This window comes from Siphateles boraxobius, unplaced genomic scaffold (assembly GCF_051911475.1).
Source record: "Siphateles boraxobius isolate OS27281-9 unplaced genomic scaffold, OSU_SipBor_1 12, whole genome shotgun sequence".
In the NCBI taxonomy this organism is placed as follows: Eukaryota; Metazoa; Chordata; class Actinopteri; order Cypriniformes; family Leuciscidae; genus Siphateles; species Siphateles boraxobius.
In genome coordinates, this window is record NW_027508722.1 from 22,616,109 (window position 1) to 22,642,598 (window position 26,490).

The 26,490-nt window shown below is 38.2% G+C and overlaps 1 protein-coding gene across 2 annotated transcripts in view; it reads right to left on the reverse strand.

The window, feature by feature from the left end:
* The window catches only part of erfl1 (Ets2 repressor factor like 1), a 41,656-nt gene extending 15,410 nt beyond the window's left edge, over positions 1–26,246 (reverse strand). Inside the window, exons 1-2 of one of the 2 annotated variants that reach the window (XM_077205011.1) lie at positions 20,632–20,969; positions 16,921–17,074 (exon numbers count right to left, since the gene is read on the reverse strand). The gene's annotated coding sequence lies outside the window, so the exon portion shown is untranslated. Of the gene's footprint in view, positions 1–16,920; positions 17,075–20,631; positions 20,970–26,079 lie in introns of those variants that run through there. The other variant, XM_077205019.1, reaches the window with a different exon arrangement.
* Between the last annotated feature and the right edge of the window lie 244 nt (positions 26,247–26,490).

Genomic DNA, 26,490 nt, shown 5'->3' on the forward strand with positions numbered 1-26,490 from the left:
GCCTATTCTACAGGACAGAAGGCCTATTGCGCATTCTTCCTACTTGCTATCCCCCTCTCTTTATCCCTCCTCCCTCTGGTCAGTGAGTTACTCTCTCTATCGCTCTCACTTCCCGAATTAACCACTCAAGAAGTCACCACCGACTCAATCAATAGCTCATACATAAACCCTGCTATAATCGCTCCACATGCCTGTCTGTCTGCCCCCTCATCCCTCGTTACCCTTTCATTTTCTCTCTTACACACACCTTCTGTCCCCTTAACTTCTATTTATGTTGGCTTGATAAACTACTACTAATTACTACCAACTAACAACTTATTGTTCACTTTCTTATTCTTTCTAATAGCTACTTCATTTTCATCCTTAGGCACTGTGCAAAAACTGTAATTAATCTAATCATTGTGTTGCTATGTATCAGAAAATGTATGCGATACCTCATTTAGAAATATTTGCATGGCATTTTTGCTTTCTGTCTTGTGCTTCCTCTGAACGGTGTCATCTGTGACAGATTCATGTCTTCCGCCAATCTGATGTCTCTTGGAGGTGTTGCGCAGATTTGACTATTTCTATCAACATTTAGATATAGGCTTAGTAGCCTACATGAAGTATTCAGTTTTACAAAAAGAATATCTACTAGTGCAACAACTGTCGGATTGTGTTTTCAACATTTAATTTACAAAATCTGCTTAGTGTGGTAAGCTTAATGAACTGGTTTAAGTTTATTTTTATTTTTTTTTAAGTTTTTTTTGATATAAGCGAATCAACAATTATTGATCACAGACACACACACACACACACAGATAATTTGGGGTTAGATAGAAACAGATCCTATTGGTACAATTGAACTTGACCACTTTATGCAGGGCATAAAGTGCACTGCATGGCAGTCAGGGGTGCGTTTCCCAAATGCATCGTTAGCCAACTTTAGTCGCAAGTTCCGTCGTTATCCGCATAGTTCAACGAGTCGGTGTTTCCCGAAAACATTCTAACGAACTTTCGCAAACAGCATCACAAAGTTGTGTGGTTTGAACGACAGCTCTTGGCCTGTGGATAGAAGCATAGCCTATTTTCTTGTTAACCTGCATGTAGACATAATAGATCCTTGTCTTGAGCAAAATAAGCAAGCTGACATTCAGTGCAATCTGTAGGCTATCTTCTGTTTAGAATACATACAAATGTCATTTACGTCTTTTAGTTTGTCAAGAGATTTAAAGCGCCGTTTTTGAAGAGTGCGCATGTGCGAACGTGCTCTACCACGTGAGAACGAGCCAATGATTGAATCTGAAAATAGAGCAAAATAACTGAGAAAAATTTGTATAGTACTCAAATGCCATGTCCGTAATGTATAGCAAAATATCTAGCATTAATTAAATCTCAACAGATTCATTAAAATAAGTTATTAGTTACTCCACCACCTGCGTGACATCATTTACCAACGTGGTTGAACGACCAATTTGCGACAGTATGGTTTCAGGAAACAGTCGTGACTAGATAGTTGATTTCTTCAACGATGCAACGTATAGTGTAGTTAAGCAGTGAGTTACGTCGTTGTTGAGTTACAATTGTGCTGACAAAGAAAGGTTAATCGATATTTAATGCTCTGTGTAGGTGCACGCTAATAAATGAATAATAATATAAAACAAAATTATATATACTGTGTGTATAGGCCTATATATATATATATACCTTCATTTGTTTTTGCCAAGGCAAGTAAATATCCAAGTTGGACACACACCCTCACTCTGTTTTTAGCCCCTGCTGATCTCCTCATATTTAAAAATATGAAAACACAGAAACCAACACATACACACACTCAAACAGGCTCACACACAAAACACATAGAGAATTTAAAGATTAACCACGAACGGGCCCCTGCTCATATTCCCTGTGCTCCAGCCTCTCTTTCCCTCTGTCTCTGTTTCAAACTCTTTGATTCGATGGAGCGGTTTGATCTGTGCTAGAGCGAGTTTTGTAAACACATTTTTGCGATCATATAGCCATGGGCAAGGCGCGTATAAATGAGGGGGGGGGGGGGGGGGGTATGGATAGAGAGCGCGACGTTTAATGAGAGGCTCAAGTGGAAAGGCACACGGACGGATTCAAACTTGAACACGAGAAATGTAGAGAAATCAGCCTTCCCCACCGGATAGGTTGATGAAATAGAATGTAATAGTGAATGTCTGGCTCTGCTTTTAAACAAACAACTCTATAGTGAAAAGTGTTATAGTAGGCTATCTAAATCGACATTTCCCCACAGAGAAAAAGAGAGAGAGAGAAAACAATTTTGCAAAAAGGACATTGCAATCACAAGTAGGGACAGACACAAACACATTACGGTGGGAGCAAATAAAGAGAAAACCTTGGCGTAAAACGGATTCGGTGCGAGCTAAACTAATAAATGTGCGCAGTCCTTTTCTTTTCTCTGTTTCTTTTCTCCACATCGGCGTCGTGAGCTGCTAATTCGTTTAACTTCGATTGCCAGCGCAATAATAGCGCTAACCCGTCGCCTCCGTCTCCTAGATGCAGAGACTTCAGATCACATCTCATTGGGAGGGGAAGAAGCTATGACCCCGTGTCACTGATGATGACTATAATAAATAATCCACTATTTAATATAGCCTAATAAGTAAACATTGTAGCTACAATCACTTAAATCAATGCGTATAGCCTATATTGTGAATAACAAAATTAATTAATCTACAGGCTTATAGCTAAATATAGGCTAGCCTAATTATTCATAAATACTAATAGGCTTACATGTTTTAGTAGCCTAAAAGTAGTAAGTCTAATCATTTTATGAGTTTTGAGAAACAGGACTAAAAAATACGAGGACATTAAGTTCAAGTGAAACGCATTATAGGCTAAGTTATGGTAAGTTCTTTAAATGAAATGCATTATTAAATGTAATTTCCACTGTCCCCTTAGTCCATCTGTGTGTATTAATTGGTAGCCTACAGATGAGATTTATAGCCTCTATGATGCAACTTCTCATTATCAAGCCCCGTATCGTTGTTTGCATAAAAATCCCAGCTGCACATGCCCCAGTCCCTTGCGCAGAAAAGGGAAGCTCTTCTTTTTTGTCCTTGTTTAGTGTGTACTTTTCTAGCTTTTTAAAAAACGAATAGCTCGAAGCCGTAAGTGTGTCTCTGTTCGGCAGTGTATGTGTGAGTGCCCGTGCGCGCTTTCTTTTCTTCTTCTTCTATCTACCTCTGTCCAGGGAATTCTCAACATTCACAAACACATCGCAAATACCCGCCGGCTTCACACTATCGATTTCTAATTAGGCGGCAGGATAATCGTTGGAGAGAGAGAGAGATGAAAAAGGGAAGAGGGTGGCAAGAATAAATAAATAAATAAATAAAAAGGTCTCGTGATTAACTGAATTAACAAGAGAAGTACAAAAACAAGAGAGCGATGCAAAATAATGGCCTTTCTTTGCATTCTTACAGTATACGCCAATGTGCCTCTATGAAATTAAAGGATTTTTTTCTGTTCCAATGCTAAACAATTTGTTTAATTCTCATTTCCTGCAACTTTTCTCGCTGTCGTTTCTTTCTTTTTGACGTCAGTCAGGAACTTTACCCTCTGAACTTAAATCTATGCACTCCCATCCTTTTCCTCCAAGTCCTCCACCTGTCCCTCATCCTTCTCTGTCCTTCTTGGCAGTGTGCGTCACAGATGTTAGTCCAGGGCTCAGGTAGCTCGTTTTACTTTAACCACGCTTTCATCATCATGCCTATAAGCCTGTCTTTGACGCGCGCACATTCCCGACGCTCCTCTTCCCTCCTTTACTCTCTCTCTCTCTCTCTCTCTCTCTCTCTCTCTCTCTCTCTCTCTCTCTCTCTCTCTCTCTCTCTCTCTCTCTCTCTCTCTCTCTCCTCAAGCATATGCTAATAACTCGGGTGAATACACACCTACTTAACCCTTCTCTCCTTTGTGCTCTCGTCCCTCTTTGGCGCTCTCTGTCATTAAGATGGTGATAAAGTGTCGGATTACTCCGAGGGCTAAAACAGTGGCTGCCCTGCCCCGAACTCAGCGCACACTATCAATCTCCCGGTGTGCTAGTGGAGTCCTAGTTCTGTCTCTGCACTTTTGCTGTTTTTATCTATCGCCCGTTCATTCACACGTTATTCTAATGTGTAGTGTAAGGTAGCTAGTGTTGGAAATAATTTATAATTTGTCTTGTGACTTCAGAATTATTATTCTTATTCTTATTATTTTATTTTTTTGCATGTCAAATCTGCGATTAAGTCGCTTTTAATATGGATATTTGCAACAACAAAAAAGCACTCAGTAAACACTTTGATTTGTTTTCTCCCTCGCTTGTACCAGAGATCCGTTTGTTTGAAGTTCTCGACACGTCTCATTACCGTCACGCAAGAATCTCTCAATAAAGGAAGGACGTCTTATAGGCAGGTTTTACTCCTTCCAGGTGTTGTTTCTGCATAGCACACACACAAAAACAATATTAATATTATTATATTTATAGTAGGCCTAATAATAATAATAGCCTCCGATTTTTGTAGGTTTATCAGTTGCGTCAGACTGATACTTATGAACATTTCCTTCCGAAAATCTTAAATTAATCACCATATAAATCATGATGTAACTGCAACGCAATTCTCTACTAGTAGCCTAGGCCTAATGTCTCTGATGAGAAGGTCCATCAGACGCGCTTGGCTGTGCGTGTGTCATTTGTGACGCGATCCAGGCTGGGTTCAGGTTTTCCCAGACTAGCGGGTAAGGAAATTGTTTCAGGAGCTGTCAGGTTCAGGGAGTTTGTCTCCCTAACACAACAACACGAAAATTGCATCTTCAACTGCATGATGAATCAATTTGGCTTAAAATAAACAGATGTAATGTGATTAGATGAGATGTAGATGATTATAAGGGGCTCGACAATTCGCCAAAATAGCCACATATGTGGCACCTGACTGACTGGAACAGATCTGAACTTGCCATTGAAAGAAGAGGATGACACGCGTAACACATGTTAACTTCATTTATTTATGAGGAGGGTCACTGGTAAAAGTAAAATCTTAATTAAGAATAACTATAAATAAAAAGACTGCAACTAGTTAGGTTTGTTTAGCAAGTGATAGCCTACATGTTTAAGTTATTGTCTGCCACATTAAAGCAGGTATATTACGTGATATGCAGAGATGTGATATTCAAGGCGATATTACAAGTTTTATTCTCGGATATAATTTTTTGTACAAATATTTAGCAAAATGTATTTATATCGTTTATGTTTTGTTTACAGTTCTGTTCCATCTCTCTCTGATAAACCGATGAAGAAACGAAACGAAAAGTAATATATTTACGAGTTATCCGTGGCTGTTGTTAATTTACGGATGTTTGTATGTGAAATGCATGGCCTCAATAGATGCATGAGTTGTTCTTTTCTTCTTCTTCTTCTTCTTCTTCTTTTACTGCTTTGGGAAACTGAACACATATTTAAGAACCTTAGACCTCGTTAAAACAGACAGGACTTTTTTTAAAACATATAGGAATTGTGGGTGATTATTATAAACTGTTATCCATGGTGTGAGTTCAGCATGCATGGTTTCCTGAAAATTTTGCAAATCAGAGTCCTAAAGAAATAATTGATGGAAAAATTATGTGTCTTTTCTTGTTTATTCTGTGAAGGGTATTTAACACCAGTGTGATGGTTTACTGATTGTTTTACAAACCAGCACATAGATCAATCTTAGAATTTGAGTGCATTTCAGTTCATAATCTGTTGAACTAGGCTGCAAAATCCACCAATATGTTCAAAAGGTTGTATCACACTAAAATTAATGAAGTCTCAGAGAGTGTAATAACTTTGCAATGATCAATATGTATTAAGATGCATTAAGTGTCCCTTTTTGTCTCTGATAAACAGTAAAGAGAAAGATCCATTTAAGTTGCAAGTAAAAGCTGTTCACATATTGAGCATTTTTTATTGACAAATGAACCAGAGATCATGATCCAAGGATCAAAATCTTTGCTTATAACCTTGCACTTAAGGAGCTGGTTCAGACTCCTTAAACTAACTGGTGTAGAGGTATTTTGTAGGCTTGAGTATGACAAATCTGTGGCTCCCAAAAGGAGCAGGCAGATGTGACTGTTCCCAAATTTGCTGATGGCAAAGCAATGGAGGCACAGGAAATTAATCATCACTAAATGCAACTAACCCTTTAACAAAACTTCAGGTTGGAGCAGGTGCTCCCAACATGAATTTAAACACCATAGCATCTTCTTTACCATCTAAATCTTAATCACTGCATTGGGCATTTTATACCCTTTGGAACACTGAAAAGTTCTCTAATTTCTAATCCTCAAATGTGTTATGTATCCCTATGAACATATATCATCACCATGGCTGCATTGAGAGCAGAAGACTGCTATGCACTTGAAAATTTTAGCAGGACTGCAGACTTGGAGAGTTACTGCTGCATTTATTATCCTCACTGTACACTCTAAAAAATTACTGGGTTGTTTTAACCCATGTTTGGGTCAAACATGGACAAACCCAACTGTTGGTTTAAATTACCCTTGGCTCTGGGTTTGTCCATATTTTCTGTAAAAGTGTAAAAAGTGTATATAAAAATAGTGCAGCCAATGATACAACAAACACTTTGTTCCATGGAACTTTTGAATTCTTTAAAGGTTTCACAGTCAGCTGTGTGAAGATCCAAAAAGTCCTTAAGACCAGAGTAGAAGTAAAACTTATAACAATTTATCAGTTTTTTCCAGTGCTTTTAAAGAACACTTCTGCTAACTCCAAGACTCGTTAAAACAGTGATTGTCAGGGATGGAGTGTGTCCATTTTAAATGAAGAAAGCCTTGGTGAGCAGCTACAGCACCATTGAAGGGAGATAATATTAGTAACACTGTAATGTTGATTTCACTTGGCTTAATCAACTGATAAATTGTTATAACTTTTACTTGTAATCTGATCATTTCCACAGCTGGATGCGAAACCTTTAAAAAATTCAAATTTCACTTTTTGTGTTCCATGGAAGAGTCACATGTTTAGAGTGACATAAGGGAAAGTAAATAATGAAAAACATTTTGGGGGCACTTTTTTATATACACTGTTTAGACTTTTGCACATATATACAAACTCAAACGTTGGTTTAAATTAACCTTGAATTTAGGTTAATTTAAACCAATGGTTGAGTTTGACCATATTTGACCCAACCATAGATTGAAACAACCCAGGAACCTTTAAATCTGAGGATAAATGCTTTTATACTTTTGCACTGTGGAAAAAAATAATAATAACTTTATGTCTTTTTGTGGTTAAGGGGAAATGTTGGCACACCACAGCTCCAAAAATAGATAAATATTTATTTCCAGTTCTCACCAAAGGGTGACGTTTCAAGCCCAATGACTCTTCATCAGAAGTGGTAAAAGTTGGCAATAAACCAATTAACATGAATGGGACACATAAAAAAAAGAACTATCAACCTATATGCAAATAATTATTCAAAATAGCCCAAAAAGCAAACTAAACTAAACGTAAAATAAAAAACTTTTCTACATTGTTTTGGTTGAGATAGAACAAACTTAAATGGAGAGTGATTTTAAGTTCTATTATCTTGAGCCAGTTGAATGTGAATATTGATATGTTCTGAATCATGCTGCTTTGAAACGATGTGTATTGTAAAAAGCGCTATAAATGTGATTTGAATTGAATGTTACATTTGAATATAGCAAATGATTGCAATAACCATAAAGCAGGAATCTCTCCTATGTGCTTTCAGAAACAGAAAGTACCTTATTCGCCAAGTTTTAACACACTTTTTTACAGGTTAACAGGAGCATAGCACTAAAAAAAGAAAATTCTGTCACCATTTTTAAAATCTTTTTGTTCATACAATGAAAGTTAATGGGATCCAAAAACAACAGTGGACCCCACTGACTCTCATTGTATGAACAAAAATCGACAACTGAGATATTTTTCAAAATAAATGTTCAACAGAAGAAAGAAAGTCAAGCATTGTTATCAACTATGGTTGCAAGTTCTGTCATTACCAACATACAGTAGTTCAATGATTTTGTTTTATTTGCTGCAACTTTAGTTCCAACGCACATTTACAAACAGCATCACAACCTTGTGGTTGAAACTACTCTCGACCTGTAGTTAGAACCATGTTAGTATGAACATGTTCTTGGACACAATAAGCAAGCTAACATTGAGTGCATTCTATATCTTTTATCCCATTTAAATATATACATTTCAATCTATATATTTTAGTGTATCAACAATCAGCACGGTTTTTGAAGAGTGTGCATAAATACGTAAGGGAACCCCTGAGCAAGACCTAGAGCTAGGGAACCTGCGATGAATTAAAAATCAAATAAAAAAAATGACGAGAACAAAAAAGTTAAGTAGGCCTCATGCGCATTAGAGTAGCAGTAACCTGACATTAATTGCAATCTTGAATCGATGAATTAGCAGAAGATATTACTCCATCTGCATGTGAAGTCATTAGTCCTAAATTGTTGAACCAACATGGTTGAAACGATGGATGTGCGGCCATGTTACTGGTTTGAAGAATCAGTTGTGACTAGTTTATTTCTCCAACATTACATCATACTATGGTAGTCAAGCAGCGAGTTATGTTGTTGTATGGCAAACGTAACCCAGGTTTGGGATGCCATGAAGGCGAGTAAATGCTGACAGGATTTTCATTTTTGGGTGAACTATCTCTTTTAAGTTAAAATGCTCTCATAAAATAAAAGACATTGTTCTAAAATTTTAAAACACAAATTTTGTAAACTATAGGGCCACCCACAACCTCTTTCACACATAACTCTTACTACCCTTTGTCTTCAGTCAAACCCGGGACCTTATTTACACTCTTGTACCCCCCTCCTCCTCCCCCTCAACCAAACAGCCCACCTCTGCGCGTGTCAAATCGAATCTCCACCACAGCGCCTACTATACCCGCTGTGTCCATGTATAATACGTCATACACACAGGGAGTGTGCGATGACGGATTACTGAATTAGACGAATAATGACACCTGACACTTCTGTTACCGCTCCCTGAGCTGCCACAGCCAGCGCCGCAGCGCCGGTAAATAAAGACCAGAGATGAGGAAATACAGAGAGAGATGAACAAGGAGGGGGAACAGCAGGGAGATGAATGGAGAGAGCAAATGGAGGTGCGTAGGCCTATATACAAAGAGAGATGGAAGGGAAACCAAAGACAAAGAGAAAAAGAAACTCGACAAGTCAGCTAGATGAATGTACGAGGGCATTCTTGTTTGCAATCTGCTTTGTTTCACAATAGTTCTCAATGGCGTACCTCTGTTTTCAAAACCAATAAACCCACGAAAAGAGAGGCTGTGTATTGGCATCAACACAACTTGAGTTGCATGTGATGTTAGTGTGGCCTGACGACCTATAGTGAGTGCACCGAGACCTTGGACTGAAGTTGCTTAGATATGAATGAAACTATCTGCAAGGGATATAATATTCATATTATTAAAGGGATAGTTCCCCAAAAAAATTTAAATATTGTTTTTTCTGTGGAACATAATAGAAGATATTTTGAAAAATGTGTCCTGTTTTTGTCCATATAATGAAAGTCAAAGGGGTCATAAACCACACTGATATTTATCAAAATATCATCTTAAGTATTCAGCAGAAGAAGGAAAATCATACAGATTTGGAACAACATAAATGATGACAGAATTTACATTATTGGGTGAATTACCCCTATAATGCTATATCAGAATAATACAGAAAAATAAATGTTGTAAGTTATATATATTTAAAACAATTGGATTGGTCTGAGCATCATGCTGCCTACAAAATTAATTACACCATCATAGAAACAGTTTTAACAATCTGTCACTGTCATTCAATTATGTGTATGAAAATCACATCAGAAGTTTTCCAAGGCTTCTACAGGTTTATGGAAATGTGACACCCACATAACATCTATGTGTTTGAGAGAGAGACAGAAACAGAGAAAGTGGGGAGTCAGAAAGAAATATTGACAAAGCCTAGATATACACATAAGTCATTGAGTGTGGCCTGCCCGGCTTTTGGATTTTATAGCTACGCTCTGTGCTGGCGGAACAAGATGACAGCTGAGTTCCTTCAACAGAAAATATGGTGCCTCTCTTGTTTTCTCCGTCTCCCTTCATCTTTCCTGTTTTCTGTCTATCCCTCTTTATATTACTCTGTCACCTCACAATTTTGAACCCCCCCCCCCCCTCCTCCTCCTTGTTTTTTTGCTTTCTCTTTATGGTTGCCCTCTGTTCTCTTGCCATGCATGTTTCTTTATGCTTCTTATCTTTGTCATCCGTATTGATGCTCATTCTTCTTTCTCTTTACCTCAATGCATCTATTGTTTGCTCTCTGCCATTTCCTCTATTTGTTCTTCAGGTTCCTCTGTTTTACATTTGTCTCATTTATCTCTTCCGATCACTGAACATGTAATATAAAATATACACAAAAGTTTGGGGTCGGTAATATTTGTTTTATATTTAAGTAATAAGTCTCTTTCCTACCAAGACTGCTTTAGTCTTCAGTGTCATTATTCTCCAAAAATCATACTAATATGCTGATTTGGTGATTATAGGCTCAATAAACATTTCTCATTATTATCAATGTTGAAAACAGTTGTGCTGCTTAATATTTTTGTGGAAACCATGAAACTTTTTTCAGGATTCTTTGATGAATAGAATGTTCAAAAGAACAAATTCTTTTTGTACTGCAAGTAAAAGTCTTTACTTTCACTTTTGATCAATTTAATGCATCCTAAATGAATAGATAAATTAAAAAAAAAATTAAACCTTAACTGACCCCAAACATTAAAGTAAAAAAGAATCTTGAATGCGTTTTTCTGCAGGAAACATGCAAGTTTAATTTTGCTGGTTTTTTTGTTGTTTTTTTACCCTTTTTTACTCATTCTTCACTCATCACTGTGTCTATATTTTTCTCTCTGCCATTTCCTTTATTTGTTCTGCTGGCTCATCCGTGTTACTTTTCTCTAATTTCTCATTTACATTTCTTCTTTTCACCTGACATTCTGTTTCATTTGCCATCTTGTAACTTGTAAGCTAAGATGGGAGGTGGAACTTGTAGCTTCACATCTCTTCATATTTTCTGTACCCCTACCAATCTAACATTTGATATGCAATATATAAGCAACAAAATATGTAAATATAGAAACTTCAAATGCATATTAAATGTTTATGAATAAACTCGTACCTTTATGCATTATTTTATTCACCCTCATTTATTTTGCCTGTTCCTCACTACTTCCCTCTCACACTCTCTACATTCCAGCCACCCCTCCCGCTTTCTTCCGCAGCCCGAGCACAGAGCCCCAAGTGTCGGAATCAATTAAGAGTGAGCGCCGTCGCGCCCGTTCCTTCACGGAGGTAAATATTAAACTGCAAGGAACGGCAGGCAGAGAGAGGGAGAGAAAAAGAGAGATAGAGGAGGGGAGAGCGAGCCCTCCGTCCCTAATCCGCCGCATCGATCAGCCGGGGATGAGGGTAATATATTATTTTGACAAGATACGATCCTCCGACGCGCACCGCTATCCCCGGCGATCGATTTCTTTTTCTCTCTCCCTTTTTTCTTTTTCTTTTTTCCCTTCAGCAGTAGGGACACTGCATGCGCACCTCTGTTTTGTTGTTAGTCGCAGTGTGTGCAAGTGTGACTGAGCGAAACAGTGTGAAGCCAACAATAGTTGAGGAAACGCCTGGAGAAAACTTCTTATCTGAGCGGCACAATCTCAGCGTCTCGACAAAACGATAGCAGACGTGAAGTCTTAATAATGTCTTTACGGTGTCGTCCAAGGAACATACATTTCAAAGGGATCACCCAGTTTCCTTGTCGTCAAAACGGTTCATAAAAAGGCAAAGGAAAATCATTCACTTGTGCTATAAGCAGAAGAGTATTAAATGACAAAACTTTAAAAATATGGGAGCTTTTCCCACCAGAGATTTCCATATTTTGGAGCCGAGTCGCCTGGGTGATGCTGACCAATTGTAAAGTGAAGTGTCTGGCCCCTCCGGTCCCCTGTGCTCCTTTGCCTTCCCTCCATATCGCTTTGTAAACTGTGTCTAAATGCTAAATTCCCAGATCAATTTTTTTTCATTCAACCTCTCCCCCCATCCTTTTTGTGCCCGCTGCCCCCTGCCTCCGCCTCCGAAGTGTACTGAAGTTCACTGTCTCTTTGCAAATGCAGTCTGCAGTGTTCTCGCACGTGTGTGTGTGTGTGTGTGTGTGTGCGTGTGTGAACAAGCACACTGAGATTTATAAATCTGTAAAGGCAGGTAAATGCAGAAATATCTTATAAATCAGCTTGTTTCATAATTTCAACCACTGCTCGGCAGGCCGCTCTGCCTCACAGAGAACTCGGGCACCAGTCTCAGTCTTTCGTTCACTCTCTCCCATTTTTTATTGTGCCATTTTCTGCCACTTCGGCTGCTGTGAGGGAGTCAGTAATGCAGTCACTGTCCCTCTGCAGCCCCCTGCTGTGTGTGCAAGTGACTTGGCCTATAAGGAGAGGGGGGAGATGCGGGGTCAAGGTGAGCTCTAATACACTATTGATCCGCCCCAATTGAAAACCTGATGGAAATTTTACCCCCCTCCCCTTTTCTCCTTCCCATCTGTGTATCTCTGTCTTTCCCTTGTCTTTCTTTTTTTTCTGTCTCCCTAGTGAACAACTTCTTCTGTGCTTCCTCCTTTTTTGCAAATTAGATCCTACCCAGAGGCTGTCTTTGTGGCATCTTTTTCTCTCATGTTGTCCCCCTTCTTCTTCTTTGTCCCCTTTTACATCTTTACATTTTACAGACATCTAACCCAGTCCATTTTTTTCTCATTCAAAAAGAGACTCACAAAGAGACCTTCTTGTTTGTCTTTTTGAATAATTGCATGTAGTCATTGAATGCATTTAAACTTGAGTGAGTATATATGTGTGTGATTGAGTCTATAAGAGCACACACACACACATTGACACACCGTGAGCAGTGTGGCAGTATGGTCACCAGTGCAGTGTATTAAATGCCACTGTGGGTTTGGCCTCAGGGCTGCACAGCGATCCCTCAGCAGGAAGAGAGAGTCGATAGCACTCCATCCTGGTCAACAATGAACAACGCTCCAGAAAATCTATGTCAACACTTTTGTATTTTCACTTTGGGTAAAGTGGAAAATGAGACGGACTTCATCCGTCACGTTTTAAATACATCTCTCTCTTTCTTTATCTAATGTTACTAATGTGGACCACAGATGCAAATTAGCTATATAAACTGTACAAATGAATGTTTTACCATCTTAAAAAAATTAAGTGTTTGTGCTGCCTTAAAATTTTAGGTTTAGTCAACTCAAATATCCAAGGTGTCACTGAGTACAACTTTACATTTCAAGCTGACTAAACTTAAATTTTTAAGGCAGCACAAATACTTACTTCTATAAAGATGAAACAACAATTAAGCTAACTCTTGCGCAACATCTGTGTTGTGCATGGTCCCTGTTAAATAAATTAAATAAAATGCAACTATTTATATGGTGCAACCAATAATACATATGTCAGGGTTGGGCAATATTCAGAACTGAAGAACTGGCTCCCTTTCAATTAAGGAGTGTGAATTTGACTGAATTGGTCACAAACAGGAAGTTGAATAGAAAATGACAGGAGGAGGAATCTATCTATCTATCTGCCTGTCTATCTATCTATCAATCTATCTATCTATCTATCTATCTATCTATCTATCTATCTATCTATCTATCTATCTATCTATCTATCAATCTATCTATCTATCTATCTATTAATCTATCTATCTAACTATCTATCTATCTAGGCTAATAAACCTTCAAACTTCAAAGCTTCTTTCAAAACGTTCAAATGAGGCCATGTCAAGTCAACATTTAAAGTTTGCCTCAATAAAACTTGATTTTCAAGTTAAAAATTAGTTCTTTGAATTTCAGTTCACTTAAATTCGGATGCAATTCTGCATCCTGTTTGCTGCCTCAAACTCAAATTGAAAATGCACTCTCAATTCAATTTTGAATGGGGCATAATCCCTGACATATGTAAACGAGCCTTAAAGTCACAGAAAGCCTTAATGATTCTGTTCCCCAACAATGGGTAGTCAATTTAAAGACTAAATTAGATCTGAACATGTTTATATATTTGTTTTAAATCACATGACTCTGAATTTGAATTTCACTCTCCATTCAGCATCTCTCTGCTTTGACCTTTCCCTGCTTGCATAGTTGTTAATTACTTTGTAGAACAGACTGTGTGATAAAACTGTCTCTTTGAGTGCATGCAAGAGCTTCCAGGTGTGATTTATGTTCTGTTGTGTATCTGTCAGGTGGTAGCGCTATCTGTACCACAATCTCCCCATGGACGCAGAAACATTACACATGTGGTGAGGCCCTGTGTCGACCTGCAGCCCGTGATACACATCTGGAACATCAATGACAATGATGCACACTAAGGATGAGGAATGAGACAATCCTGGACAGAAAGACTGAAGCATTGGGGACAATAATCAAGGTTGTTCTGTGTCTTATTCCTTACTCCTTACACAGGTTGTATGTGCTAAAGATCCAAATAAACCCAAAATAATCACATTTTCTCTTTCTCTTTTTATCTCGCTCTCTCTTTCTCAGTCTCTCTTTCACAGAGTCTTAGCTTAATTGCTTTTAAACCGGATTAATGACTGACCGGGGACATGTTGCCTTAATCTCCGCTCTTGTAAAGCTGCTGTTTCTCAGCTGTGCCTTCTCCCTTTCCTGTCCTCATCCATCCTCTCAACCCACTTACTCTTCGTCTCCCTCTCCCGCACTTTACCTCAGTCACCATCAGTCTCCCTGTCCGTCTATTGCTCCGTCTTTCCCAAGCACAGTTTCTGCTGCTTCTGCGCATTATAACTCAATCCTGTTATGCCATTTGTCTCTCTGTCTCGCTTATGGTCTTCGCTGATATATTCTTATCTTTTACTTTCATCTCTAGCTCTGTCCGAGTTATGAGCTCACTTACTCATAAGTGCACACACACTCAAACCCCTCTACTGTGTGTGTACGCTGTAGTCGTGATGCATGGCCAGTCGTGGAGTCTTGTATTAGCACATGTCGATGGGAGACTGTCATTGCCTCCTAAGTGTTTTGGCAATACGGGATCTGCTGTCATGCCAGTGCAACTAATCTCAATCGAATTACATTGAGCTGCTATTGAGATGGTGAGAGAGGACAAGAGTAGGAGGCTGTGTACTTGACTAAGCTCCTCTCATGGCCAACAAGTGTTAGGGTGTGTGTTTTCTAGAGGACTTCATATGAAAAATCATAAAAAGCTATACCTTTTCTCTAAAGTGAGGTTCATTTAAATTGCCTTATTCTCACACACATTTCAAACCTGTTTGACTGTCTTCTACATAACACAACAGAAGATATATTGAAGAATGTTTCAACTGAATTATCCCTGAAGGGTGAGCGTGCTTTCTGTCGCTTGTCCTAGATTGTGGAATAATCTGCCATTGGATGTTAGATCTTCCTTGACTCTCAATGTTTTTTAAGGACCGCTTAAAATCTTATCTGTACTCTTTGGCATTTTAGTACATTAGTACATGGATGTTTTTATGTTTTGTCTTATTGTTCTGTTGCTTTTTATTGAAATGTACAGCACGTTGGAAGTACAGTGGTAGCCTGTAAGGTGCTAAATAAATAAATAAACTAAACAAACTGATTTTGTCCACATATGTCAAGTCAGTGGGGTCCAGAACAACATTGGACCACAATGACTTATATGAACCAGAAACATTTTTCACAATATCTTTTTTTTGTGCAGGTTTAGAACGTTATGACAGAATTTTCATTTTATGGTGAATTATCCCTTTTAATAAATAAATAATAAAATAAAGGCTTTAATTTGAAGTATTGATAAAATGTTTTTAGAATTTTAATTTGAAGTACTGATAAAATGTGTTTAGAATTTAGTTTGGCTCTCTTTCTCTCTATACTCTCCTATCTGTTCCAAGAGCCTAAAATGCCTAACTTCTGAACTCCTTTATTTAACCTACACCCTCTCGTCTATATTAGTCTCAGCAACTTTCTCTCAAGCCTGTCTCTTTCTCTCTCACAGACATTTCTATCTCCTCTTCTCCCCTTGCAGTTGCCGTCAGGATTAAACAGTTATCTCGTAGGCCCTCTATCGCCCCTAAATCGTGCGAATGATAAGACTCACTTGGATTTGTCAAATTGGGCACCATCGATTAACTGACCTTTTCTTACTCTCAGGCTCCCAGGCACTCTCCACACTGTCGACAAGCCAGATAGAGAGATAGATGGATATATATATTGCTGTTATTATTGTGTACACGTTAGTAGCAACCAGGGGTGCAAGGGAGGTGGACCAGATAGGAGGGAAGAAGACAGTGGGAAGGGAGAAGGGACAGAGCAGGAACTGGGAGGAAAGGAGAGAAATGCCTTTGCTTTTCAAAGTAGTATAAAAACTATAAAAAAAAATTAGCCTAAAGAACACAAAATGTGTAACTGTAAATTAATGAATTTGTCTTTACAATATGTTAATGGTTACAAACGCAAGATGGAAGCATAATAAAGATACAAAATACTGCATAACCATTTCAGCATTTAACTTGTGAGAAACATATTTGAAACTATTTTTTAAATGACTTTCACTGCAGGTGACAATATATTGCAGGGCTTACAAATGGAATAACAGATGCTTCGAAATAAGCGTGCTTACCAAAGCCTTATGTTTGGCAACCTGTTGTGAACTAATTCACGAAGCGAGTGAAAATGAATGATGTGTTTCTCACCACAGTTGGGTTGGCTAAACAGCGCGTCGCTCGAGCAACATTAACGAAGCAGAATATGTGCGAGATGCAAAATGATGCGAGACCCGTGTATGTTTGTTTTCGGAGCTGAACTTACCGGCACTCCCAAGTGGCCTCGCCTCAGACGGAAACCAAGGGCCGGAGCCGGCACCGTGGCTGCTGGCTGTAAGATGGACCGAAAATCTCTGGGCTTTATCTGATCCACTTCGAAGAGCAAAGATTGTGCCGTTCCGTGCCGTATAATTGATGCGCTGAAACGGAAAAATAAATTGTTGATAAAAAAAAAAGTTTACAAAACGCGTTTTTACTCATTTTTGACTCTTCTTTTATTGATAAATTAGGCTATTGTTCTTAAACATGCATTGTGGGTAGCTAAAATTGTAATAGAATGATATTTTAAACAGCGTCATAACATTAATCACTTAGTGTAGGCTAATGTGGCAGCAAAGAAAGCTTTCCCTCCAAGAATTTCCTAGATTTCTGTGTGATTTTTGTTCTGCAAATTTTATTCAACTCGTAAGCTATAGCTACATTTCTTTACACCTTAAAACACAGATTCTCGAACATTTCGGATTAAAAAAAGCTGTCGGGTAGAGTAAAATTTTGAATAGGCCTTCGAGTAAAAAGTAATTACATGGTTATATTTACTATATTTATAACATAGGCTACTCGCAGTTTCCTAAAGAATTTTCATAAAATTAACCCATTAAGTAGGCCTAATTTTACTAAGCGAAGTCCGTTGCTGTAACCGCATTCTGCTAAAATAGGTCTATAAATGCGAAAATGGCACATAAAGTTTGAGTTAGACAAGAATAGATTTTTTTACGCTTTACATATTTTTTTAAAATATAAAACAAAGTAGCCCTATTAAATTAGTTTTTGAATCAGAGAATCAGTGCGTTTATAACAGCAGCGCTAATTTCATTCTAAATATAAATGCAATCTTAAGACCATTCTTACATGGAGAATCAGAAGATAGGCTAAAAAATGTAAGCCTGTAAAATGTGATGAATTTGATTTTTTTCCCTAAACTAAAGAGTGTTTTTAAAAACAAGTTTCAGCCGTGACTTGTAAAGAAAAATTAAAAAATTACGGACAAATTATTTCAAATGATAAAGTTTTAGTTTTCTATATGAATGTTTACAAAATGCAAAATACTTTAAAATGGTTTAATTTTATGAAGCTAATTATTTATTTTTTTAAATGCTTGCAAATGTTAGAATAGCCTATATTAGTTTTATATGACGATAACGATGATAATCATTATTAGGCCTATATTAACAATCATGTCAGACACATTCTTACATTTACATATTATCATTATCTTCTACAGTAGGCTATGTCTTCTTTCAAGTAATGGAGCATATTACTTAAAACAAAGTTGGCCAGGTGGGGCAGTTTCGGTAAAACGGCAAAGGCAGTGCTGGGGTGGAGGGAGGGGGAGTAACTGAGTGATGTTGAGAGAAGAGATATCCCCAAATGCCTTTTAATGTCGGAAATATTTCCTACAAATATTGACTGAGAGATAGACGCAGGAGGGAGACGCAGAGGAACGGCTCAGGCGGGCAAGTGATTGAATTAATGGATGTTCTGGATATTGTCCAAATTCGTGGACTGACATCCTGCGGTTAATTACTTTGATTGAAATCAAATAATGTGAAAACACGTAAAGAATGCATTGAACTCGGAAGATGCAATAGGCCCTACATGTTCAAGGACTAAGGCAAGGGTACAGCCTCAAAATGACAATGAGGGATATTTACATCAAATGACACAAAATCACTCCTGTGGAAAATCCCCGTGATTCTCAATCAGGTCTTTAATAGTCTTCACTTTCTTTTGTTACCTCTCCAATTATTTTTGCGGACTAATAATAATAACAGTAATAATAATAATAATAATATAGCCTATAGTCTACAAAAAATATTACGTGTAGGCTATAGTTCACAAAACATTGCACACAAAAAATCAAAATTTAAATATTAGGCTACTCTGCCACAGTAGGTAGATGCATAGCTTTAAATTTAACAAATTAAACAAATTTCCAAAATAATCCACGAAACATTTCTAAATAAAAAGTATGCTAAATATTATTACCAACGAAAGCTTATTTTAATAAATTGTAGCCTATTTAATAAATTATTGCATAAAAACCCCGATGTTTACAATCACTATAACAAAAAATAAATTTTGTTTTCGTTTCTATTTAAACCCAAAAGTTAAAAAAAAATCCAATTCTTTGAACCATTAACGTGATATTTTTACAGTGCATCTTGCATACAAGTCATATTCAAAGCATTTCTATGATTTTCTTCAACACTTTCATGATTTAATACAGTGCTGGAACTCTTCATGGTCACAAACGAACTTTCGAGATGAGCCGAGTCAGGGCTTTAAAGTAAACGAAAAAGAGCAAAAACAAAACCCGAGCACCGAGTTTTCAGAACTCGCAAGTTTTTAATAAATAATTTAACAAATCCAAACAAAATATTTAGGTTGATTTAAAAAAAAATGTATCTATGGATAGATCAGGGAGCTGCATCTGAAATGGTTAAAGTTAAATATATGTTTATTGATTTATAAACACTTAACAAAAAATAGTGTAAGTAAAAATGTATGAGATATATATAGCTACTGTGCTGACATATGCATCAAAGATCCGCCGTGGTAGTCATTTTGATGCAACTTTTTTTTTTTTAACGAACTAACCGAATTCTGGATGAAATACAGGCTCGGCCTATTCGAACTCTTAAAGATGTTGTAACGGGTACACATTGAACAGAAGAAGGCTTTAATGTTTTCCTGCAAAAGCAGTTTTATTATGACATGAGCTGAATTTTTGCGCAGGTGCACACACACAAAAAAAGTTTTCAAGTCCCAGATTTCTGACAACGTTAGGCCTAAACCTAAATTCTCCACACAAATTACAAAGATATTCGACATTAAACGTAACATGCCTAAAAGGCTTATTATAAAATAAAATAAAATTTAAGCATAGGCCTACTCATGCTGACTCACTCTTCAATTAATATTTCAATTATAATTAATATTCTAGTATGGCTTCCATTTCCAAAACTCAAAAAATTCCCAGAACATAACAAATCAAAACCGGCAACAAATGGAAAATGTATCGAAATAAATATGAGTAGAAAGTTAATTTTGTCCTCCTCTCATTTGACCAGTGGCCAACATGACAAGAATGAATGAATGGAGCAGCACACGTTATGCACTTGTGAGAGTAAATTGAGCTTGGTCATTTGGCAGATCGAAGGGATACACACACACCCGGCGCTTAGTCCACATTAAACGTCTCTAGTTGCCGTGAGAGTGACTGTTTAATTGACTGATTGATAGTGTGGCGTGTAGGTGAGGGCTCAAAGAACAGCGTTAACAAATAGAGACACTTAACTGCTAATCCGACTTGGCACGAACCGCACGAGTGAGGCTGTTTGCTAGTGTGCAAGCGGATGTCAGCGCTTTTCAAAATTACACAAAACTCAAAGGATTTGTCATACTTTCTTTATAATGTATATTGTATTTCCTTATAGGTTACTGTATTTTAATAAGATTGTATGAAAACACATATTCGGTTTAATAATGAACCACAGAAACATAGGCTACTTTTAAATATTTGCAATAGGCCTAATAATAATAAAAAAATAATTAAACAAAACTTAAGAAATAAATAAAATGTATCCATAACATAGTAGCCTATTTTTTTTAAACGACCAAGAAAAGTTCAAAAATAAATTTCCACTTTGTGAAATCATCTTGTCATCATAAATGTTTTTATAAAAACATAGCCTACCTCAGCCTTTCCTGGTCGTGTTCTCCAACCGTCCAAAGTAGAAACTATCTAACCCGTGCGCTTTCACTCTCCTGGTGTGTGATCCGGGGGCGCGCGGAGCCGGGATCCGTGGAAGCACCTCTACACTAATAACCACGACCGAGGGAACTGAATGAGAGGGAGGGAGGGCGCTGAGGAGGTGTGCATCTCTCGGTAAGTAGTTAATTAGTAAATCCCCATTCGCTGTGCCTCGGGTCGGTTTGTTTTCCCCGGTCGACAAGCCGAGAGGAAAGAGAATTTGAAGTAGGATTCGACCCGTTTCCGCTCCTCTGTCTCGTATATGAAGTGCGTGTGTATATGTGTGTGTGTGTGTGTGTGTTGTCCTCCCTCCCCACCCACCCACCTACCTTCTCTCTCTCTCTCTCTCTCTCTCTCTCTCTCTCATTCTTTTCGCCAGAAAATCCACTTTACTCTCGACCGAACATTCTCGCATACACAATTGCCCCTCTTTCGCGATTCTCCAGATAGTGTCCATTTTGCTTCTGGACTTAATGTCCAACGTCCAGGTTACAATTTTCATCTTAACATTCAGCCACATAGCCTACACTAAAATACTTTATCTATCACACTCCCACCATCAACATTAAAAGAGAGTGATTTACTTTTAGTTCGTAAAATGTAGCCTATTAAAAACAACAAGAACAAAAATGATTATTTCATCAACTCCTCAAGTCAAGCTGAGGCGCTAGTGAGCCTATTCTTAACACCTTTGCCTGGTGGTGCATGAAATGAAAGAGCGTGCTAAAAATTTTGAAGCCATTTCAGGACTTGATCTTAATCTAGGATTATATAATTTATTTAACTGACATACGGATAAAAACCTCAACACTTGAAACCTTAAGTGCAAACTAACGTTGATCTCACTGGCATGCATCTAGATTCTGGATCTCGAACAAAGTAAACATCACTTTAAGTCTTCACGGTCTTTTCCAAACCATTGACTACACCTAACAAACTTAAATGACTTAATTGATCGACTACGTAATAATCCATTAGGTAAACCTATGGAACCCACTGGGGTGTGGAAGGAGGCACAAGATGAGACTAGGAGCGGATGCATACAGAGAATGAAATGAAAGAGATGGATTGAGTAGCGAAAGTATACAAAAGTACTGCCAATTATGAAGTCTCAAACAATATTAAACTGACTTGTACACAACACCATCATGCACCTCTTTATCGCCCCCTAGTGAACGCAATGACTACAGAGGGTTTCAAGTCCATTCTCATGTGAATCAGAGTTACAGAAATAAAAAAATAAAAAAATATAAAATAATGGTGTGTGTGTGTGTGTGTGTGTGTGTGTGTGTGTGTGTGTGTGTGTGTGTGTGTGTGTGTGTGTGTATGTGTGTGCGTGTGTGTGTGTGTGTGTGTGTGTGTGTGTGTGTGTGTGTGTGTGTGTGTGTGTGTGTGTGTGTGTGTGTGTGTGTGTGTGTTTCTATCCCTGTGGGGACTTCAACCTGAATGCACACTGACTCATGAGGACTCTGTGGGGACCTAAATTAAGGTCCGTGTGTGTGTGTGTGTGTGTGTGTGTGTGTGTGTGTGTGCGTGTGTGTGTGTTTGTTATGCTTTATGAGGACACAAATTTGTAAAATGACATGGGTATTACACTGGCATTACAACATAAACATGGTTATATGAGGACCTTTCCTGAGTCCTCATAATTAAAATGGCTCAAAAAACATACTAAACAATGTTTTATTAAAAATGTAAAAATGCAAATTTTCTTTGATGCAGGTTTAGGGGATAGAATATAGGCCTACATTTTGTACAGTATCAAAATAATTATGTCTATGGAAAGTCCCCATAAAACATGAAAACCCAACACGACATGCACACAAACACAAACACACACACACACACTAGCATGTCAACATTGTGGGTTTGATTTACTAACACACAAACTGGTTACTTGGAATGAACTGTAAGTTGCATCTGCCAAATGTTCAATGACAGGATGCGCATACGACCCCAGACACATGTAATAGACCTTAATGTTCCTAGTATTACAGGCCTCTCTGATGGCATTATGAATGCAAGGTGCGGGGTTTGCTCTAATGCCAGTGACTGTGGTGACAACTGATGGTGCATCTATTAGGTGGGAGGGGAAGACTGACCTATCCCATTATCAGTGATTGAGGTTATTCGTATAGGTAGAGCCGAGATTTTTAAAGCTCACTTTGCACTGTATGGATTTACTGTCCACTTCCTTACTGTATAGTTTATTACTTTACAATGTGGATCTGATTCACAAACACATTATGTTGGCAAAGGACGAATTGTGCTGCTGTTGTATAATCAAGCTTAACTTTTGCTGTTGTATAATCATGTATAACCATGCACCCCCCCCCCCCCCCCCCCAACACCCCTCCAGATACTAATAGATACTGTTTATTTGCAATGGGCAGAGAAAGAGAGAGGCCTCTTTACATAGAACTGGGAACAACAAATAGAAATAGAGGCAGATATAAAAGGAAAGAAAAGAAGAAGAACAGACAGGTTGTAAGAGAACTGAAGAGAGGGATGGGAAAACGAAAAGGAGAGGGAAAGAGAGCAAGAAAGAGCTCCAGTCCCCAGTCTTAATCTGAGCAGGTCTGATCAATAGCCCATTTCCCATTGTTGCCAGAGCTCTTCGATCGCTACACCACCGAATTAACACACCCACTTTAATCTGAGGGGGAGACGGGCCCCATGGGTTGGGGGTGGGGTTGTTGTTAGGTGCTGAGGTTCAGACTGGTCTGTTCGAGGTGTTGGAGGGCTATGGGGGGCAGGGGTAGCAGCTGTGGAGGCATCCTCAAATGAAATCAAATCTAATTGTTATCACTGTTGGGCCTGGTGTTATTACTACTACTGTTTGCAATTATCTTAACTGCATCGCCTTTTCTGGGCTGCCTCTCTCTCCAGCAACAGAGCATGAGGTAAACTGAACATTTATAAGCGCTATGAAAGTATTAGGCTGGTGGTGATTATAATAATTGTTACCAATGGATGCTCTAGTGCTGGTAGAATAGCAATAGCCTAAACAGCTAAAAGTAAGATTAGAGCAACCAGATTGCATGTATGAAGCGTCAGAAGTCAATACATCACATTTGTTTTGTGATGTTCACTACACCCACTGACCCAGTATAACGAGGAATAGTAGACCGTACAATGTCTTTGACTTGTACAGTAAAAGTAGTTGCTTTGTTGATCAGGCCTCATTTCCCTAGGGATTAGCTGAGTAAAGTGCATACAAAAGGACATGTCTATTGCAAACATATTTACAGGTGAGCACAAAGTGCAACAAACAACATATCTCACTTTCTCATTCACATTTTTTTTTTCAAGCTGACAAATGATACTATAGTTTGATGTGTACTGACTTCCTATAAAACACTTTATGGGCAGACAGATTAAAGTTTTATTTTTTTAATTTAATCTACATATTGTTTTATATTTAGAAAATGTGGCCCCCAAACTCTACATGTTAAGTATAAAATAGTTTAAAAATCTGAATAATTTAGGTGTGAGTCATTCACCTTTCTTTTCCTTCACAGCTTTAACACTTGATTGGACAAAAGTTTGGACTGGTATAAAAATCTGCACCAAAATCATGCTAGAAATAAAATCAATCTTGTATTATGTCAAAACAACATTCTTTCAAGCATTACATTATTTGAAATTTGTTTGTACTTATGGTCCCGGGGCATGGAAACTACATCCCCTATAAACTTACAATTCTTTCTTTGAGACCGCATAACTCAACACAGCTTATTTGTCCGGTCCAGAAGCCCACCGGAGCCTGTTCTCGTCACGCTTCCATGTGCACTATTTCATATCAAAGTAATTTTCTCGTTTGCTAAGTGATTTAATTGAGGGTAATTAGGCATGCTTCTCGAGTGGATAGAGCTGTGTGTGGCTAACTCGGGTTAAATTAGCTTCAGTTCAGCTGTGAAATATGGGGTTAAGTGAGAGTAAAAAAAAGAGAGGTTTGGTGGACTGCAATGAAAGTGTTGTGCTATTTCTTTAAACTTTAACATTGAAAATAAAGTTTCGTTATGTAGCTGTTTTGCTTCACTCTTCACCTTGGTGTAATATTTTAATAAATATTTGTACTGAAAACGTACTTAACGTCTCAAACCTAACAACTGTATGGTAAGAGTCAGTCACTATTAGCAGAATATGTAATATGTCATCAGATCAATTAAAGTGTAAAATCAAACTCTCACAGATTTAAGCCCACTGCACAGATATCACTTGCAGCCCCGAGCTAAATAAAACCAGTATCCTGATTTTCGTTAACTCTTACTTAAACCTCTGGAAACCCATAAATGTCTCAGAGCTATAAAGGGAATGAGGAATGATGTGGCCATTGACTGTAGAGCAGTGTGCTGTCATCACTGCAATGAATGGGGGAGAAGGGCATATTCAAGTAAAGCGTTATGAGTGTTTTATCCTCACTGGAGCAGTAATGAGTCTGTTATACCCCCCATAAATTTTGGCTTATAAACTTAGCAGACATGCCTGTGTGCCTGAGATGAACTCAGGGAGAGAACTTACATTCCCCATCATGTCTAACCAGAGAAACACAACATAGGTAGGCTCATACATTACAAAAAGACTTAATGACATCCTCATAGGCACTTAATATTAATATTCTGCTTCTGAAGATATGCCTATCTTCAGTTTTATAACCATTCAGAAATAAGAAACACATAGTAACATACTTTGTTGACTTTTCACATTGTTGAAGGCCTGACAACCAGACCTAGTGATAAGTGAGAGAGAGAAAAAGTGTTTAAAAACAGCATTCTGGCTGCTATAAAGGTACATGGTTCAAGTGTATTGTTGAAGCTGATTTGCAGTATCTACTTAAAGCACAAAATATACACAAGATAGGCCTACATAAATAAAAGAAATAGATGAAGGCACAAATAGCCTACTTAATATCTTGTTTGTAGATTAGAATAAGGGAAAGCAACGGTGTTTTGATACGTCTAGGATGTAGCTATACACTTAAACTTTAAGACGAATCCAACACAAACTTAAAACTTCAAAACAAAGCATGCCACCAACCAATAAGCGCAAGGAATCGTCACCATTAAAGCAATCGCTTGGCTTGTGCAGGTGTACCGCGCATCACCTTTCAATTCCCCTTCCTTTCTCGCCCTTTCCCATAGCGCCGTTACGCACCCCGCAGCTATAAAACACCACACGGGGTAATGTGACACGTTTTTCTAATCATCGTCATGAAAAGTAAAATGCTGTCTGCAACAGTGGCAAATTCACAGACACCCAAGGTGGCAGCATCATTGCTCTCTCAGTCACTCACTACGGACAAGCTATTTTCCCTGTAAATGAACATTGTTTTGAAACAGGATCTGCTCTCAGACAGTCAACAGTGAAAAAGTAGAGAGCTTTACTCACCTGCCGCTGCGCATTCACATCGACTTAACACTTGGTTTTCCGGGACCCCGTGGATAGCATTAAGTTGGTTTTATCTCTCCGAATTATCGTTCAAAAGGAGGCAAAATGTTGAGATAATGCGGATAAAGCAATAGCACGACGAGTGAGCAGCACGAGATAAAACACAAATGTAAACAAAACTGAGAAGGAAAAGAAAAAAGTGTTTCCTTTAGGAGCACGAATTTGGTAGTAAAATGACGCCCACCCCATAGATTTCTGTAGTCCCTCGCAAGCCCGCCTGCAAAGTGTGCAGGATGTGTTGAAAAGAATGAGCTCAAACTGAACTGCACATGACGAGTCGCGCGCTTGTGTAGCCTACGAGTCGCAAGTGGAGCGCGCCGGTGAACAGAGGAGGAGAGAGGGGAACATGTC